Consider the following 21,046-nt stretch of genomic DNA (forward strand, 5'->3'; position numbering starts at 1 on the left):
ATAAAATCAACTAATTTAGTTTTAGGTATCATGTTGCATATATTGTTTGGTAATGAAATTGTGAAAAAGGAAGAGCTATTAGAGGCCTCACTTGAGCTAGAATAGCGATTCCTCTCTAAAAGGAACGTTATATTAGTACCCTCGCTCCCGAACTCATTTCTGGTACAAGTAGACCAATTTTGGCATGGGTAAACTTATGATTCATGCTAAATATCCCTTGAACTCTCCTTGGGAGAAATGCATGAACGAGGTTTATGGGTTTTTCCTAAAACTCATTGGCAACTCCTTGCTAGTTTCTTACAAAAAAGTGTCATGACAGGATCAACTCTAATTCAAGGTCCCCCAAACGGTCAGGAATTCAAATCCTAACACGCCTTAAAACGATGTAAAGTCCTAGGCTTTTAAAAGGGCCATGGGTATATAGGAGAAGGATCCCCAACGACGGGCACACCCTCCTCACCGTGGCGACTCCACTGGGGACTTAGAGGTTACAAGGTTAGTTCTTAGTTATGGTCCAAGGTTTCCAACACCAGGTTACATATGGGTTGTAACGAGAGCTATCTTGGATAATCTCTAGTTTGAGAGCGAGACTTGAACGCATAATATCTTCCTTTTTCACAAAAGTAAAAACCAAACAAGTAACATTGCATCATGCATAATCATAAGCACCTTCTAACCAATGGGGATTGGCTCATTTACTAGGGGCTGCCAACACCAGGCTTCTATCCAGAAATCAATAACAATCATCCCACCCATATCGCCAACAAAATGTTGGGAGAGCTATGTCAAAGGTCAACACGTTGAGTGATTGATTCGTGCATCGTTTCTTAAGATATGGTACCTTTGGACACCCAAGCCTTGACCTTAGAATGGCATTATGCGATTTAAAGGCTCTCTCGTATGCTTATATGATTACATGACTATTTGCGACGTGTTTAGGATAGCTTTTTTTTTCCTTTCCTTTTAGTCTTAACTTAGGTTCCCAATTACGAAGTTGTCCCTTCGTAATTTTGAGTCACATTTAAAGGATATCATACAAAAAAAAAAAAAATTCGTCGAAAAATATATATATAAAAAAAAATCGTTCGACAAAAAAAAATCCTGCTCGAACAGGTGGCGCGCGCAACTCGACCATACCCAGCGCAAGTTCTAGAGCTGCGCGCGCCAACTGCGCGCTACTTAGCCTCTTGCGCGCGCCTTCTGCTACGAGACCATTTTGAATGAACAATTGGATCGTTTAAACAATATCATTATTAATGAATTGTTAAAAGGCGATGTTATCCCTTCAAATGTAATTTACGTCTTTTTCTTTCTTCTTTCTTTTCTTTTCTTTTCTTTTCAAAACAAGCGTGTTAGTTTTCTTAACTTCTCGTACTTCCTTTAGGGCTAGTTACCAAGCTTGGGAACGAAGACACCCAAGCACTCGCATTCTACGCTTACCATCAAACAATCCACCCCTTTCAAACCATCTCCCTTTGTCAACTCATCCTAGTCAAACAATGTCAACCATCGAGCAACTCCAAGATGAGATTGTCCGCATGAGAGAGGAAAAGGCTCAAAAAGCCGAGGTTAGAAGAATCAAGAAACTCGAAAAGGTCGAAAAAAAAGAGGCCGAGGCTTTAGCTTTGAAACAAAAAATGGATGCTTTGGTCGAACGAGAGAAGACGTTAGAGAAGCTTGTTCTTCACTCTACAATGGGAAACAAGTACTTTGACGCAGAAAAGTTTGCTCCTCTCACATAACTTACTTTACTTGAAAAGTTCGTAGCTACGGACTTACCAATGTTTAAGGTGACTAATAATCCAAAAAATCATTTAATGAGTTTTAATGGCACCATGGATTTAAACGGAGTTTATCCTAAGCTCTATGCTTTGACATTTCCTTTATCTCTAGACCCAGCCGCAAGAGAGTGGTACCATGGGCTAGATGCCAAGTTCAAAAGCACATGGGAAGATATAGTTTCGGCTTTCATCACCCAATATGAGAGTAACGTAGAGTTCAAATCAACTTTACGTGAACTCGAAATGCTTAAGAAAGGTGACGACGAAGGTTTCCTTGCTTTTATGGTAGATGGCGTGAAAAGGCGGGTCACCTTGCCCAAAGACCGCTCGAACACGAGTTAGTACAAAAGTTCAATGACAATTGTCATGAAAAGTACAAGAAACATCTACGCTACCTTGGTCTAGACACTTTTCAAAAGGTCTATTTTGTGGCCACTAGGATTGAAGATGATCTTGCTAAAGAAAAAACAAATAAGCCTCATCATCATCAACCTAAAAATAACTACAAGAAGGGGAATGATAACACTTCATTCTCTATCAATGTTTTTGTAACGTCCACACAATATAATAATACAACACAATATAATGATCCTCGAAAAATATGGACAAAAGAAAGAAAATACATGCAATTCCCTGTAAGTTATAAAGAATTATTAGAAAACCTAAATGAAAAAGGATTGTTGTCACCAATAGGGCCAACACCTCCTGCTCCTACAGAAAGAAGATATCCTCAATTGGATGGGAATGCTTATTTCACTTACCATAGGGGTGTTGGGCATGATACTGAACGTTGCTTTGTTTTGAAACACAAGATTCAAGATCTAGTAGACGGTGGGAAAATTCCCACGCCTAAACCCAATAATAATGTTTCCCCATTGGGAATATTTTATATTGATGAGGACCATGCATGTGAGGAGTGATGTGTTCAATCCCTTGGATCACATCACTCCCATAGGCAAACCTCTAACCACAACACTCATAGGGGTAACTAATGAAGTGTGTGGGCTATGGGACAACGACTTCAAAGACTTATATGTCTCAAATTATGCCGCCGTGCCACCTCCACCTTGTCTCCAAGTCAAAACAAGTGGAGCACTTGATTGGGATCATTTTTTGGGAAAATCACAAGACTTGTCTAACATTTTCCTAGATGAACAAATGCATCAAGCACAACTCATGGAACAGTTAGAAATAGAGGCACATTCAATGCCTCTAGAAGAAAATTGGTTCACGAGTACCTAGACTAGTCCAAACGAGATTGATCACTTAACTCGTTCTAGGAGAGTCTATCAAACACAGCCAAATGGACCTTCGACTGATCAAAGTCAAACTCAAAATACAATACCACCTCCACCTAAGGTAGAAGATCCATTGGTCAAACAACTTCGTGAATCTAAGGCGAATGTTAGCATTTGGGAACTCCTAAGTACCTCTAAGGAACATAGGAATTCTCTAATGAATTCTCTAACTGCTTTGTATGTAAGTACGGACACAACTCCCCGGGATCTTGGTAGCTTGCTTACTAGCGAGAAATCCGACAAATCAATCATCTTTACTAGTGATGATTTGCCATCAAAAGACACCACTCACAATAATTCACTATATCTAACTGTGGGGTGCAAGGGATACATTATCCCCCTTACTTTGGTTAACCATGGGTCTGCCATCAATGTGTGCCCATTACGAACCGCAAAATATTTAAGCCTAGACCCAAAAAAAGATTTTCATACGACAAAACAAAGCATTAGGGCCTACAACAATTCAAGGAGATCGGTGTGTGGAACTGTTAAGCTACCAGTCACCACAGGCCCAATACAAAAGATGGTTGAATTTCATGTCATGGACATAAAACCTAAATTTAACCTTCTTCTTGGACGTCCTTGGATACATGAACTTGGGGAAATACCATCCTCGCTCCATCAAATGATTAGGTTGAACTATCAAGGTCTTCCTATGACTATACATGCTTCTCCCCTCAAAGTCGCAATAAACATCAATCTCTTCTAGAGATAAATCATGACAATGATGAAGAAGACATGTGGAGATTTGCCGCGGAGGCTATCTGCACACTAGAAATGTATGAAAATCTTGAAGAACCTTTCAAACTTGATCCATATTCCACCCCAATAGTAAACATCTTATTTAAGAGTAGTTACTTTCTTGGGATGCCTTTGGGAATAGGAATGAAGGAATTCATCTTACTTCCTATCCCAAAGAAAAGTTTCTCCTTTGGATTGGGATATGAACCAACCAAAGAAGAACTTAAGGCTCACGATGCTAAAATAAAGGCACGTAGAAATAACAACAAGAAAAGGATAATTTCCTTGCTCCCATCTTACAATCAGACCCTTAATGGACAATTCATTAGGGAGGGGGAAAATTACCCGTGCTATGACTTTCCAGAACCACTAGTTCTTGAAGGTATCAAGAAGCCTGGATTCGAGATCTTTCACGATTGCTACTTCTTAAATGACGACTTAAATATCGTTCAATCAAAGCACCCAACCCCAGGGTGCTATGATAGGCAAGCCTTTAACTTGCTATCTGGACTAGAGCAAAACCATGTTGCTGTTATAACTAATCAAAACGCTATCCAAGATGAAGCTTTTGACCCAACCTCATTAATCACCCCTTCCAATAACACTTTTGAGCATGGATGGGGAAATGTTTGAAGAATTCGACGATGAGTCTAGTTTAGATTTTAAGGAAGCTGAGAATTTAGGCCTTGTGGCCATTACTGAGTCTTTACTTCCTAGTTCTAAGGACGAGGATCCCAAAAAGGGTTCCTCTCTTGATGTACTTTCTTTTGATTTCAATAATATGAGCTCTATTTCCGAGTATATGCCTTCTCTCGAATCTTTTGAACGCTATAATAATCAATCTAACAAAAATGATGACATTAATAAATTGACTGAATTAATGAATGAACGAGAACAAAAGAATCATGTGATCAAAGAAACTGAAACAATCAATATAGGAACAAACAAAAACAAGAAAGAAGTCAAAATTGGCTTAACTTTAAATCTGGAAGAGCGATCGACTCTCATATCGACGCTTAATGAATTCGAAGATGTGTTTGCTTGGTCATACAAGGACATGCTTGGAATAGATAGGAAAAATTGTGGAACATACCATTCCCTTGAACCCTATGTTTAAACCAATAAAACAAAAACTTTGACGAATGAAACCTGACGTTGCCTTAAAAATAAAAGAAGAAGTGCAAAAGCAATTGGACACAGGTTTCATTTGCGTATGTGATTACCCGGAATAGGTAGCAAACATCGTCCCAGTCCCTAAAAATGATGGACAAGTTCGCATGTGTGTCGACTTTAGGGACCTCAACAAAGCTAGTCCCAAAGACGATTTCCCTCTACCCTATATTGATATATTGGTAGATAATACGGCTGAACACGCGATGTTATCCTTCATGGATCGATACGCGGGTTACAACCAAATTTTGATGGCAAAAGAAGCAAAGAAAAGACATGCTTTATTACCCTTTGGGGCACTTATTGCTATATAGTCATGCCATTTGGTCTTAAAAATGCAGGAGCTACATACTAGAGAACAGTTATGACTCTCTTGCATGATATGATGCACAAAGAAATAGAGGTATATGTGGATGATATGATCGGTAAATCCAAAGATAGAATGGGTCATGTAAAAGCTTTACGCAAATTCTTTACTCGAATAAAAAAGTACAAGATGAGATTAAACCCACAAAAATGCGCTTTCGGAGTAACTTCCAGCAAGTTACTCGGATACGTAGTAAGCACACGTGGCATTGAGATCGATCCCTCGAAAATAAAGGCAATTATGGACATGCCTCCCCCACAAACGGAAAAACAAAGTAGGGGGTTTCTTGGCAAATCACAGTACATTAGTTGATTCATTAGTAAACTGACGATGACTTGTGAGCCAATATTCAAAAAATTAAAAAAAAAGGAGGAAAAACATGAATGGGACGACCAATGCTAAAAGGCCTTTGATAAAGTCAAAAACTATCTCAAAAGTCCTCCAATTTTAGCATCACCAGTACCCAAACTGCCTCTTAGACTCTATATCACTGTCACAGACACGGCTACAGGTAGGGGTCATTCTCGCACAAGAGGTAGATAAAATAGAACGTGCAATATATTATATAAGTAAAAAGTTTATTCAATATGAGATAAAATATAGCACTTCAGAAAAAACGAGTTTAGCACTAGTGTGGGCGACAAAAAAATTACGACATTATATGCTTCCCCACACCACACATGTGATTTCTCAACACAATCTAATAAAGTATTTTTTTGAACAACCAACCATACAAGGAAGAATATCTAAGTGGTTGGTGATGTTGGCCGAATTTGAACTCAAACATATTCCTAAAAAATCAATAAAAGGATACGTAACATCCGATTTTCTGGCTCAACATCCTATTCAAACAAGTCATGTAGAAACCACTCATCTTCCGGATGAAGAAATTCTCATGACAAAAGACGAAAAATGGGTAATGTATTTTGACGGCGCATCTAACCAAAAAGGATGTGGCGTAGGAGTGTTACTCATAAGTTTAGAGAGGGCACATACTCCAATCTCTGCCAAACTAGACTTTGAGGCTACTAATACTGTCGCATAATGTGAAGCGTGCATTATTGGATTAGAAGCAACAGCTAGCATAGGTGTGCAAAAATTAGAGGTATATGGAGATTCCAGTTTAATAATAAATCATATACTCAAAAAATGAAAAATCAAAAACTCCATAATGATATTATACCAAGCACACCTAGAGCAACTCATCGAGCAATTTGATTATATTGATTTTAAGTATCTCCCAAGGGATGAAAATCAATTTGCCGATGCACTAGCAAAATTAGCCTCAATGATCAACATTCCTGATCAATTAAATATGATGCCATTATGCGTTAAAAGAAGAGATGAACCAGCTCATTGCAACGCAATAGAGGAATTAAATGACATCTAAGGGAAAAATCCTTGGTATGGTCATATCCTCCAATATATTACTCATGGCACATATCTTACAAATACTTCATCAAAAGACCAGCGCGCCTTAAGAACGCTCGCAGCCCAATATTGGATGGTAAATGGTCGATTGTTTAAAAAGGGACCCAATGGTCAAAGCCTATTGTGTATAGACCAACCCGAGTACACACGCCTTATGGAAGATACTCACAAAGGTGTTTGTGGACCTCACATGAATGGAAAAATGCTTGTTAAAATAATCTCACGACTAGGGTACTTTTGGTCCACAATGGAACATAATTGCATCCAATATGTCAAGAAATGTCCAGAGTGACAAATGTTTGCTAACTTACAACACCTTCCACCATCTGAACTATATAATATCACTTCCCCTCGGCCATTCTCAACTTGGGGAATGGACATTATTGGTAAAATTTCTCCAATAGGAATGGGAGGACACGAGTACGTATTAGTAGCCATCGATTACTTCACAAAGTGGATCGAGGCCGCTTCTTATGTTAATATCACTTCTAAACATGTTGCAAATTTTCTCAAACAAAACATATCTTGTAGATATGGAGTTCCACACAAACTAATTAGTGACCAGGGATCTCAATTCAAAGCGGAAGTTGAGACCCTCTTAGCTTGTTACAAAGTAAAACAACATCACTCTTCCCCATATCGACCTCAAATAAATGGAGCAGTAGAATCGGCAAATAAAAACATAACAGTCATCATTAAGAAAATGGCAAAACATTATAAAGACTGGCCGAATAAACTACGCTTTGCTCTTTGGGGTTATAGAACGTCCATATGAACATCAATAGTAGTAACTCCATACTCCTTAGTTTTCGGCATGGACGCAATACAACCAGTTGAGCTGGAAATACCATCCCTACGCATCGTACTCGAAAGTAAGCTACCGGAAGCTGAATGGGTGCGAGCTAGGTATGAAGAACTTTTATTCCTCGACGGACGACGATTAAAAGTTTTGCATCATGTACAAGTCTACCAACAACGCATTGCACGACACTTTAACAAACGGGTACGACCCCGTAATATTAAAGAAAGTGACTTTGTATTAAAAGAGGTTAGAGGTCCTCCAACTGATCCAAGAAGGAAATTCAAACCCAATTGGAGAGGACAATACTGTGTAATATTGAAATTCTATCAGGAGGGGATGTTAGATTAATGGATATTGACGGCGACGAAATACATCAATTAATAAACATTGATCGCCTTAAAAAATATTACATATAAATTCCGGATAAACTCGTTCATTCAAAATTCTAAATCAAATTTCATAGCATTCAAATAAAGATTCTAAGTGTTATGCATTTTACCGAACTCCACGGTAAAACTCATAACACTTACGGGGGTAGACCTAAAAAAAATACATATTCTCGCTTAAGTGTTCTAAATTTTACCGAACTCCACGGTAAAATTCACAACACTTGGGGGGGTAAATATATCAATCGAAACGAGCCATTCAAGTGTTCGGATTTTTTCGAACTTCACGAAAAATTCCCCACACTTGGGGGGGTAATAAAATATCAAAAAAAAATTCACTCGTTTCAAACTTCGGTAAAAAAAAATCACTCGTAGCACAAATGCCGCACGCAACTCAATGAGTTACGCCAGCCACGAGCAATCAAATTGGTTGCGCACGGTAGGCACGCGCAACCACTGACGTTGCACGTGCCACCTAATGACGAACTATAAACCTGAAATTTTTCGCTTGAACAAAATTAATTACGATTTCACTAGCGATAAAATAAAGGTGTATTCAATCTTACATATATTCGAAAACAAAAATTAAACTTTGATTTGAACTATCAAACAAAGTTTAATCAATTTTTCATTTTATTTCTACAAGCAGGATTAAAGAAAAATACCCAGATTCATTATCATCCAAAACATCAGTTCCCTTACCTAAATTAGCAGCAAATTCACAATAATTAATTAAAAAAATAGCAAATTCAAATATACATATGAACCTTAAACACAAGCAACAGATTCGTGAAAATAACCTTAAATACAAGCATTAAAATCGAATTAATTTCGTGAAAAATAAGGCAGCAAATTCGTGAAGAAAAAGGTAGCAAATTCGTGAAAAAAGGTAGCAAATTCGTGATAAAAAGGCAGCAAATTTGTAAAAAAAAATAAAAAAAAAACCAGAAAATTCATGAAATTAACCCTAAAAACAAGCAGCAAATTCGAATTACTTTCGAATAAAAAATGCAGAAATTAACAGCAACAATTACAACAATTCAACAACATATATAATAGAATTAAACAAGTGAACAAACAAAAATCATATGAACGGATTAATTGAATTAAACAAATGAACTAACAAAATTTGTTAAAAAAAAGGTGTCGTTTTCCTTGCTGGAGTTGCTGCTACCATACCGTCGTTGCAGTGGTGCCATTGTGAGGCAGAGTCGCAGAGAGAGGCAAGAGAGAGAGGCAGAAAGCGGTGGTGGTTTTATTTTTGGAATGTTAGGGTTTAGGAATTACAATATTGAATTAGAAGTTAGGAGATTAGCTTCAGTTGGGCCTAGCCCAATATAAAAAATTTCAGAAATTTAAAAAAAAAATAGTTTTTTAAAATAATCGGGTGATGGGTTAGGTTAACGGATCGGGTGATGGGTGAAAATTTTCCACTCGAATCCGATCCGTCAGCCGCATCTGTTAATCCATCACCCGCCTATTATCCGTTTGAAACGGGTTTTCACCCATCCAATAAGACGGGTGGAGCAGGTGAGCGCGTGGTCCACTAGATATTTCCATCTTTAATTTCTACGTTCTCAACACAACTGAAAGATTCTTTATCTTTAAGGAACTTCGCAGAATGAGTCTCGGAATTATTTCCTTGGCTACTTTGATCATCGTCTATCCTAGACTCTATCAAAGTGGGGGCTTATTGTAGACATTTACTTTTGGTCCCCTGTCCCGACCTGAAGTGCTATGACGATAAATAAAACCATCTTTGTGTTGGATCAACGCAAAGAATACTTATGGACTGCTGATTAAGGCTTAAACACATAAAACAACTAGCTTCACCCAATACGAAATGAACCAAAGCTAACTAAAACTAAGCCCAATCAGTAATTAGGCCTAATCCCAAAGATTAAACCTAATTTTGACGGATTTAGAGGCGCTTGAGTTAAAATCTGAGGCTACCGCAAGAAAAACCGCGCGCAACTCAAGGAGTCGCGCTAGCCAAGCGAGCGCAACCCACAAGGTTGCGCGTGATGTCCACCGCGACCTCAAGTGGTGCGCTCGCGGAAGATTCAGAATTTTATAAAAATGTTGAATCAAATCTTACCATAAAGCCACGCGCAAGACAATTAGCTGCGCTGCCCTCAGCAGCACAACTCAACCACTTGCGCGCAACAGCCGCGCGCGACCTTTCGAGATGCATGCACCACCTGTTGTGGCAGAATGTTCAAAACCCTAAATTCATCCATTCCCTATAAATAGGGGTGCAATACGAAGCTTTGAACACACAGAAATTAACCTGAAAGTCAGCAGAAACCTTGTGATCTTATGCACTAATCATTTCCCCTTGTCCTAAACACTCACCCTTTTAATCATTTGCTCTTACGGTGGAGGTTCCCGAACAAGGAGTCCATAAGTGTTCTAAGCAAAGATCTAGCAAGGAAAAGTGGTAAAATTTCGAGCACTTAGATAAAACACCTTTTCTTTTCTTGTTTAAATAACTTTTAATCAATTAATTAGTGATGTTTGATCACTTTTAATAAACTTTAATCAATTAATTTGACATAGTATTCTTTCGTTAACCAAGACTAGAATTGGACAAATTAATTGATTGTTTTATCACCTAAGCCAAGGCGAATCTTGTTTACTTTTTGTTCTTTCACGAATTTGAATGAATAAGAATAATGACTTTTGCGATGTAATTCCTACGTGACTAATGCTTGTAAGTAAAATCAACTAATTTAGTTTTAGGTATCACATTGCATATATTGTTTGGTAATGAAATTGTGAAAAAGAAAGAGCTAGTAAAGGCCGCACTTGGGCTAGAATAGTGATTCCTCCCTAAAAGGAACGTTATTGTAGTACCCTCGCTCCCGAACTCATTTCTGGTACAAGTAGACCAATTTGGGCAGGGGTGAACTTATGATTCATGTTAAATATCCCTTGAACTCTACTTGGGAGAAATGCATGAACGAGGTTTATGGGTTTTTACTAAAACTCATTGGCAACTCCTTACTAGTTTCTTACAAAAAAAGCATCATGATAGGATCAACTCTAATTCAAGGTCCCCCAAACAGTCAGGAATTCAAATCCTAACACGCCTTAAAACGATGTAAAGTCCTAGCCTTTAAAAGGGCCATGGGCATAAAGGAGAAGGATCCCCAATGACGGGCACACCCTCCTCACAATTACAAAAATCAAGTCATGAATTTATGCATAATTGTTATCTACACAATGACTCGTGACACTTTCCAATTTTAAATGCTAGTTGACTGTGTCTTTAAAACTATGCAAAAGAATTTGTGGGCATTGAGATGAGGCTACTATTTTGGGAGAAAGGGAGTAACTAAATTTGTTAACATTGGCAGGTCCAAGATGGGGAAAGTATGTAGTGGCCCCAGTTCAATTTGTAGTTTGTTATGGCGCAGTAGTTGGCGCTTGTCTTTTGGGTGGCCAGTGTATTAAGGTTAGGCTCTGTTCTCAACTTATTTTAACTTATTTCAAACAATGTTTTCCATTCAAATTTTATGATTAAATATATGATATAGTCACACGTGCTAATAACTTAGTGACAATGCAACTTTATTCCTCAAGCTATATACTTGTTGTTCAATCCAAATGGTACAATGAAGCTCTATGAATTCATAATCATATTTAGAGCACTAATGCTAATCCTAGCTCAAATGCCCTCGTTTCACTCTCTCCGCCATATTAACTTCATTTCTCTGCTACTATGCCTTAGTTTTTGTACCGCTGTCACTGTTGGCTCCATCTATATAGGTAAATCATTCATTGCTTTTTCTTATCTTATTGAAACTAAACACGTGATTGATTATGTGCCTCCTTGTCTCATATACCTTACCTGGTTTTACTTTTTTGTTGCATTATTTATGTGCTTACTTTTTGATATGATGACTATAGCTGATTTTTGTTGTGTGTTTTTAAAATTGTCTAATTTTTGTTGATAAATATACTTAAAGAGATATCAAGTCAAATTAACGTGTTTACAAACATGTCCAATTAAAAGTGTGTGTAAGGTATTATGGGAATGAGAGTGTATATGCATGTCTTCCACATGTTCAAGCTACGCTTATATGCGCAAAACCTATATTGCACCTTGATGTATCTAAAGGAAGGTACATTGCTCCTAACAATTTCAAAAGTAGCATGCATGCACATGCTCGTACCATGTAATCTCACACACCATAGGCCTAGCTATCATACACATTCTATTCAGAGAAATTATCATGTTAACAACAATACAACATATCCATAGGTGCTCGAGTATACGATATACATCTCTATTGGATAAAACCTATAAATTCCATGTAATGAATTGAAAATTAAAGCAATAGTGATGAGGGAAAACATTCTCAACCCTAGCTAGGCAAAACACTACACACGTCATTGATATATAGCCTGCTAGTACACCATTGCACATGACACAAGCAACACAGTCATTCTCAACCATAAACAAAGTTAACAAACAAAAAAATTCTTCTTAATTAGAAGTTTAATTACATCTTGTTACAAGTCTTCATTGAAGATATAAAACTAGCAAAATGAATGAATCAAAGGAAAGAAAGGAAATTTTCCATTAATGGTTAGCTCGAATTCAGTATACAAAGGAAGATTCTAGAAAGAGAAAATAAGAGAGAATTGAAGAAATAAGATAGAGAAGTAATTGAATTGAATGAATGAGGAAAGCGTGTGTACAGTGGCTTATTATTACAATTGAATAATAATTAAAAGCTTTTAACAACCTTCAGCTGATGTGGCATAAATTTGTTATGCTTATGCTGACGTGGCACAGAGTATTATTTCACATCCCCCTTCAAGCTTAGAGTGTAATAGACATGCCAAGCTTGGACTTCAGTTCATTGAATTAAGGAGAAGGCAGTATCTTGGTCGTAATGTCAACTAGTTGAGAGGTTGTAGGAAGATAAGTGAGCTGAATTAAACCTTCAAGCACCTTTTCTCTGGTGAAATGACAATCAATGTCAATGTGCTTGGTCCTCTCATGGAAAACCGGATTCCTAGCAATGTGCAGTGCAGACTAGTTATCAAAATGCAAGGTTATAGGTTTCAGATTAGTGATTCCAAGATCACCTAAAAATTCTGACCAACCAAGTTGACCTCGGAGGCAGTAGCTTCCATAGCTCTGTACTCAGCTTCAGAGGAGGATTTAGATACTGTAGGTTGCTTCTTAGACTTCCAGCTAATGGGTGAAGAACCAAGCATCATGATGTATCCTATAATTGACCTTCTGCTGTCAACACAAGCAGCCCAATCAAAGTCTAGGAAGGCCTGTAATTTCAGGTCTAAACCACCTTTGAAAATGATGCCCTGATTAGCAGTAGATGCCACATAGTTGAGAGCATGTGTTAAAGCTTGCATATGAGGTGATCTAGGAATCTGCATAAACTGACTCAAGGAGTGAACTGTGAATGCAAGGTCTAGCCGAGTGTGTGTTAAGAAATTTAATTTCCTAACAAGACACCTGTAAGATAGAGGATCATCTAGGACATCACGATCATCAGAATTCAGCTTCAAATGCAGTGGCAAAGGAGTTGCAAAAGACTTGAAAGGGTTAAGACCACTTTCCAGAATTTCTCTAGTGAACTTTGCCTGAGACAAAGTAATGCAGTGGTTATTATAACCAATTTCCATACCTAGAAAATAACTGAGAACCCCCAAATCCTTTATGCTGAAGACATCATGTAGGTGCTGCTTCAAAGAAGTAATCTGAAGAACATCTGAACCTGTGATGACAATATCATCAACATATACTACAGCAATGATGAAGTGATGATTATTACTCTTAATGAAGAGTGAATAATCATTCTTGGATTGCACATAACCTAAAATCACCAATTCAGAAGTCAATTTCTCAAACCACTGTCTGCTTGCTTACTTGAGACCATACAAAGATTTTCTGAGTCTACACACCTTGTTTCCTAGATTACGAACCCCATCTGGCATCTTCATATATACTTCCTCATGTAAGTCCCCATTCAGGAAGGCATTGTTCACATCTAGTTGAAAAATAGTCCAATCTCTATGAACAGCCAAGGCAATGATACCTCTGACAGTAGCCATTTTAATAACTGGTGAGAAGGTTTCTTTTAAATCTATCACATACTTTCGGTTAAAACCCTTAGCCACTAGCCTAGCCTTAAATCTTTCAATTGTTCCATCCTTCTTTAACTTGATTTTGAAGACCCACTTACGACCAATAGCCTTCTTCCCAGGTGGCAAATCTACCAAATCCCATGTCTTGTTATCCAAAAGTGCCTTAATTTCTTTCTTCATTGCTAACTTCCAATTAGGATCACCAGCTGCATCTTTGTATGAAGAAGGTTCCTTAAGAGGAAGAGAATTAGCAATGAATGCTTTGTGATCAGAAGAAAATTGATAGTAAGAAACCATGTTGCACCAATGATCTGAAACAACTGCAACACTACCGCAAAAATAGTCATCTATCCACTTAGGTGGCTTTCTATGTCTCACTGGTTAAGGTGCAGGTATTGGAATGGGAGTAATTTGAGCATATCAACAATAGGAGATGAGAGAGGATTAGAAAGTGGAGGAATAAAAGGGGAAGAAGATGAGACAGAAGAAGAGTTAGGAGAAGAAGGAAAAGAAATGGAGTGAGGTGTAGCAAGACTGTCTGGAATGTTAGTCATGGTATGAAAAACATCAGGAACCTCATCATCAAGAAAAGGAGAAGGGTTTGGTGGATGGGATGGTTAAAAGAAAGGTGTAGGTGAAGATTGAGGTTTAACAGAAATGTGGAATGGGAAGTGTTTTTCATGAAAATCAACATCTCTGGAAACTGTGATTTTCCTAGTTGACAGATGCAGAACTTTATATCCCTTTTGTGTAGGTGAATATCCTACAAACACACAAGGATCAGCTCTAGGCTCTATTTTACTTCTATGTTGTCTTGGTGTACAGACATAACATAAATACCTAAAAATCCTTAAATGCTCAGGGTTTGGTGTCTTTCCATACAACTTCTCATAAGGTGACATGTTGTTCAATACTTGTGAAGGAATTCTGTTGATCAAATAAGAAGCACACTGCACACACTCTCCCCAAAAGGAAACAGGAAGCTTGGATTGAAAATATACCCTTTTTGGTGTACAACAACAAAATATTTCCTTCACAAAGCTCCTTGGCATTATCAGATTTGATTAATCTAACAGTAACATCAAACTGTCTCTCAACAAAAGCCACAAAATTGATCAAAATATCAATAGACTTAGTCTTACATTTCATCAAATGTACCTAAACACTTCTTGCGTAATCATCAACAATAGTCAGAAAATGATTACAATTATTGTGTGTTTTAGACTGGTATGGGCCCCATACATCCACATGAAGCATTTCAAATGGGAAAGTAGTCTTAATTGCACTACTAGGATAAGATTTTCTATGTTTCTTGGCTGCAGGACATATACTATAAATCACCTCATTACCCAACCTTCTACAATCTACTTTATTCTGAACCATGTTCAATTGATTGAAAGGAACATGACCTAATCTAAGATGCAACAATTTTTCCTGTTCTAAAGAATTTGAACAAACAAAAGAAGAAAAAGAACTTGAAACTGGAGAAGCTGCAATGCAGCACCATTGATCAGACAAGCTTATACAAAGTAGAGTCCATTTCCAACCTTACCAAGAACAAGTAGTGGTGGAATCAAAGATTGTTGATCCTGGACAATACACTGGTCAGTAGTGAACTCCACTGTACAGCCTCCATCTTGACATAACTTGTGCATAGAGATGAGATTGAACTGAAAACTTGGAACATACAACACATTCTTCAACATGAGATTATAACTTAAAGTAATTGTTCCTATGTGTGTCACTTTTACCCTTGAGCCATCAGAGATTGTTATATAATTGTTTTGATCATGTGTACTTCATAAGAATCAAACATCTCCGGCCTATGAAACATATGGTCACTAGCACCACTATATACTATCCAGCCACTACTATAAGCAGAAGATAAGAAACAATAGTTATTTACCTGCAAACATAGCATTGATATCCCCATTGTCTTCTGTCTTTTGCTTGTTCAAAAATGACCTCATCTGAGTCAATTCTTCCAAAGTGAAACTAGCAGCCAAGTTTCTCAGACTTGCTTGATCGGAAGATTCAGCTTCATCAAAACCAGTGTTTCCTTCAACACAGTTAGCAAACTTCTTAGCACCTGAAAATGATTGGTTCCCCTTATATCCTAGAGGGAACCCATGCAGCTTGAAACATCTTTCCATATTGTGACCAGTCATCTTGCAGTGATCACAATAATAATTGATTGTTCTTTTTCCTGGAGCAAACTTGTTAGAGCCATTCTGATTGTATCCTCTTCCATAAGAACCAAAATTCCTATAATTCTGACCACCTCTATCATCAAATCTTCTTCTATCTGCTGCAAAAGCTACTGGTTCAGTAACCTTGTCATTGTGCTCAAAGCTTTATGCCTCTCTTCTTGCAAAACCATACTATATGCCTAAGCCAAGGTTGGTAGACTTGGCATCATGAAAATGTTATTTGTAATCTTCCTTAAAAACACCATTAACCTCTGATCCTGATGTATCTTGAAGTACTTCTGAGTTAAAGCACAACTACAATTGTTACAAGTGCAAGAAGGCAGAGGACAAAGATTGTCTAGCTCATCCCATAGTTTCTTAAGATGATTATAGTACTCAGAAATAGACATCTTATCTTGTGCAGCACCTGATATATCCTATTGCAATGCATACAACTGAGCAAAAGATGCATGACCAAACCTCTCTTCAAGATCCAACCATATCTCTCTAGCAATTTCAACAAACAAAATACTAGTGGCTATTTTGTGGGTCAAGAACAGCAATTATCCACCCAATAATCATATTGTTACATCTATTCCAGGCCTTCAAAGTCATAGCATCAACTGGTTTAGGCAAGGTTCCATCAACAAAACCCATTTTGTTCTTTGCAGTTAATCCAATCACCATTGCTCTTTTCCAATTACCATAACCATTTCCATCACACACACACTAGAAACAAGCTTCATTCCAGTAAAATTAGAAGGGTGCAAATAGTAAGGACTAGTTAGATCTTGATTAAGATCTAAAACTCTTTATGAGTTCATACTTCCCATATTGTCAAGAAAATGCAGAATCAACAAAACAATCAACTATCACAAATTGCTCAATTCAAACACAAAAGCAAGGATCGAACAACCAATTTCGAAACAATTAATGCTCAATTCGAACAATCAACAACCAGAAACACCAACAAACTTACAAGAATTTGCTCAAAATATTTCGAAGCAAGGTAAAAATGAATTACCAACAATCCGCCATTAAAGCTGCTAAAAAAAACGCTTCAAGAATCATTAGAAGCTCCAAAATCGATCGCTCGCTCTGATACCATGTTACAAGTCTTCAATGAAGATATAAAACCAGCAAAATGAATGAATCAAAGGAAAGAAAGGAAGTTTTCCATTAATGGTGAGCTTGAATATTCAGTATACAAAGGAAGATTCTAGAGAGAGAAAATAAGAGAGAAGTAATTGAATTGAATGAATGAGGAAAGCGTGTGTACAGTGGCTTATAAATGTCCTGTTATTACAATTGATAACATAATTAAAAGCTTCTAACAACCTTCAGCTGATGTGGCATAAGTTTGTTATGCTTATGCTGACATGGTACAAAGTATTATTTCACACATCTCACCTTACATCTTGAGTGTAACATAATTAAATTATGTTTTCCATATATCATCACTATTGTACAAGTCAGGGGTCCGTGAGATAGTGTGGTGTCCACGTAAATTACCTAATGTGTCCTTGATCTTTACTTGTTCTCATAAAATGAATGATGTATATATATACTATATAAATTTAGGACTGCATCTATAGCACGCATTATGTGCAGACAAATTAGATACCGAATTACTAATATATGTGATTGAATAGTCTACATTAAAAAGAAGTGTAATTTTTACTATTCGTTCACGGTATTTATTACATTTGCAAAGTATATATCCTAATGTTGTTTTATTTATTCTTTTTTGACATGATATCCTAATGTTGTTAAGGACCATATATATAATGTGTTGTATTGTGACATGTAGGGCATACATCGAAAGGGCCAGTGAAAGACTATTCACTAGTCGGCAACTCATGGGATCGCTTAATTGGTGCTTTCAATGGAATAGCGATTATTGCAACAACTTTTGGAAATGGAATTATTCCAGAAATTCAGGTTTTTTGAATTGATATATCTTCTCAACTTAAGTTTTTGGCTAACCCTTAATTTAATCAAAAAAGTACATATCACTAATTGCATATGATACATTTTACTAATAACTTTGTTAGGCAACAATTGCACCACCAGTGAAAGGGAAGATGTTCAAGGGACTAACCATGTGTTACAGTATAGTTTCAACGACATTCCTTAGCGTCGTAGTAACAGGTTACTGGGCATTTGGGAACCAAGCCCAAGGCCAGATATTAAGCAACTTTGTTGTTAATGGAAACCCTTTGCTGCCTAAATGGTTCGTTTTTATGACAAGTGCCTTTGTCATTTTTTAAATTGCCGCTGTTGGTGTGGTACGTAACAACTTCACTCTTCCCCGTCTCAATAGATTGTTACACTAAAATTATGCCCTAAAGCAAATACTTCTTAGTAACAAGTTTATCTACCACTAAATAATCTCGTCTCACGATAACTTATTAATCATGAGATCCCCACATACAAGATTATTTGACCTTTGAAAAATAGGGTTATTGCCATATTTTGCAAGTTATTATGTGATTTTTTTTTTTTTTTTTTTTTGTGCAGATATATTTGCAACCCACAAATGAAGTACTAGAGGGAGTATTGGCAGATCCGAAAAGTGGTCAATTCTCTCTACGAAATGTGATCCCAAGGGTGATATCGCGGTCTCTCTCAGTCACCATAATAACAATAACATCAGCAATGCTACCATTTTTCGGAGACATAAACGGATTCATTGGAGCTTTTGGTTTCTTTCCTCTAGACTTCGTTCTGCCTGCCATTGTATTCAACCTTACATTCAAGCCTTCGAAGCGTACTTTCATATTTTGGTTGAATCTCAGCATTGCCGTTGTTTTCTCCATATTAGCGTTCGTTGGATCAGTGGCCGCCGTATGGCAAATCATTCTCGATGCTAAATCTTATCAATTGTTTGCTAATGTATGAAAATTTCGCTAAATTGGTGAAGCTTGAGTTCATATTTCTAGCTTTTGCATTGGATTTGAAAGAGGATGTTGTTTCTTAGATAGAGCATAAATATTGTTAAATTGATCACATAAATCTTTTTCGAAGAGTTTTTTTTTTTTATAAGGTTTAGGTCATAAAATGTGTGTATGTAAACCTATATGTATGTAGTTGTTCATTGTAACCATTGCAAATCAAAAAGCTAAAAAAGAAAAATGTAACTCATTATTGGAGAACATGACATATCTTTGAGACATGTGATCAAACGAGTTGAAATTGATAGTCTAGAAAACAACTAGGTTTATACAATATAGTTATTGAGAAATTCTAGTTTATGTGGTTGATAAACAAAAAAAAGTTCATCATGTGATAATTGCGTAATAATTCATTAACTTTTATTTGCTTTTACAGGCTTTAATTAGATATTATTTTGTTATTATACATCCAACATTTATTGGAAAAAATATGTGATTTCAAAATTTTAAATTACATACAAGTATCGAATTAGGTAGAGAGATTACTCTATATGAAATTATATACAATTATAATTTTATGATATTACAATTATACTTTAATTGTCTTTAAACTACCATGTACATTTGTTTGTTCAAAATAAAAAATAAAAAAAAAATAAAAAAAACATATACATTCGTAAACCTCGAGCTCATATACATTTTACAATAACAAAGTAGAACTCCTTATCCTTGGTCTCGTTTATGTAGGTAAGCCTACAATAGACTATTTTGCACATATATATCTAAACACCCGTCGGGCCTACAAAATCTGATCTTAACTGTTCTTAGATATTATTAGTTTTGGATAACTCTAAATAAGCATAAGCTCTTTTTTTTTTTTTTTTTTTTTTTCTTTTGTTTTACAGGAATAAGCATAAGCTCATAAATGACCTTGTTCGATCCTTTGACTATATCCAACTCTAAGTGTACTCGAAAACATGATGAATACTTCGTACTAGACAGCTACTTATAATATTGGACCCGCTTTAATTATTATGTACCTAGTACGTAGTAGCTTTAAAGGTCAAGTTGATTGTCAAATTGGCTACCTTGGCAACTACTCCGAAAACGCCAACAACCCCACAAAAGTAAGGACTATTCAACAAAGTTACGCTAAAAATAATAAAATAAAAAAAAGGATTACTAAAGTGGATCAAGTGGAATGATAATGTGACACTATAATTAAAGGTTAGGGACCAGCAATTGGCGGCTTGCGAGTTGCTAAATGGTTTTTTATGCTCGTAAAAACAATGTGGAAATTGAAAATTATAATTGCGGAATTTTTTTGAAAATATACACCTACTATTATGAAACGTGCAAGTATATATACAACCATTAACGAACTTAATATCATGCAAATGAACTTTTTAGCTAACTATAATTGTCAACCTTATAATAATTGTTTTGTATTAATTATAATATTGTGTAGAACCAATAATAATTGTTTTGTATTAATTATAATATTGTGTACAAGATCACCATTAACATCTTGTATCTGGAAAAGAAAAAAAAAGCCATTGTGGCACTCCATTTCTTATTATGTCCAACATAATAGGAAACACAGGTAGTATAAACACGGGCAATATATTTTCTATAACTATAGCTCAAAAAAAAACATAACTATATTATAACCGTTGTTTAAATTTTGGATTAACTAAATGACTTTAAGTTTATTAACATCAAATATATCGAACATTATAATATACCAATTCAATGTAGAAGTTGTAATGAACAAATTTCCATAATAAAGACGAATATCATACTCTGTAAGAGAATGGAACGAGTTTAAACTGAACTTTAACCAAGTAATTCGGGAGATATTGGC

General features: G+C 36.4%; 1 pseudogene; it reads left to right on the forward strand.

Annotated features, from left to right (window-relative positions):
* Positions 1–1,835: 1,835 nt before the first annotated feature.
* On the forward strand, positions 1,836–19,456 carry LOC110699795 (annotated as a pseudogene).
* Positions 19,457–21,046: the final 1,590 nt, after the last annotated feature.

The sequence above is a fragment of the Chenopodium quinoa genome, unplaced genomic scaffold (assembly GCF_001683475.1).
Source record: "Chenopodium quinoa cultivar QQ74 unplaced genomic scaffold, ASM168347v1, whole genome shotgun sequence".
NCBI lineage: Eukaryota > Viridiplantae > Streptophyta > Magnoliopsida > Caryophyllales > Amaranthaceae > Chenopodium > Chenopodium quinoa.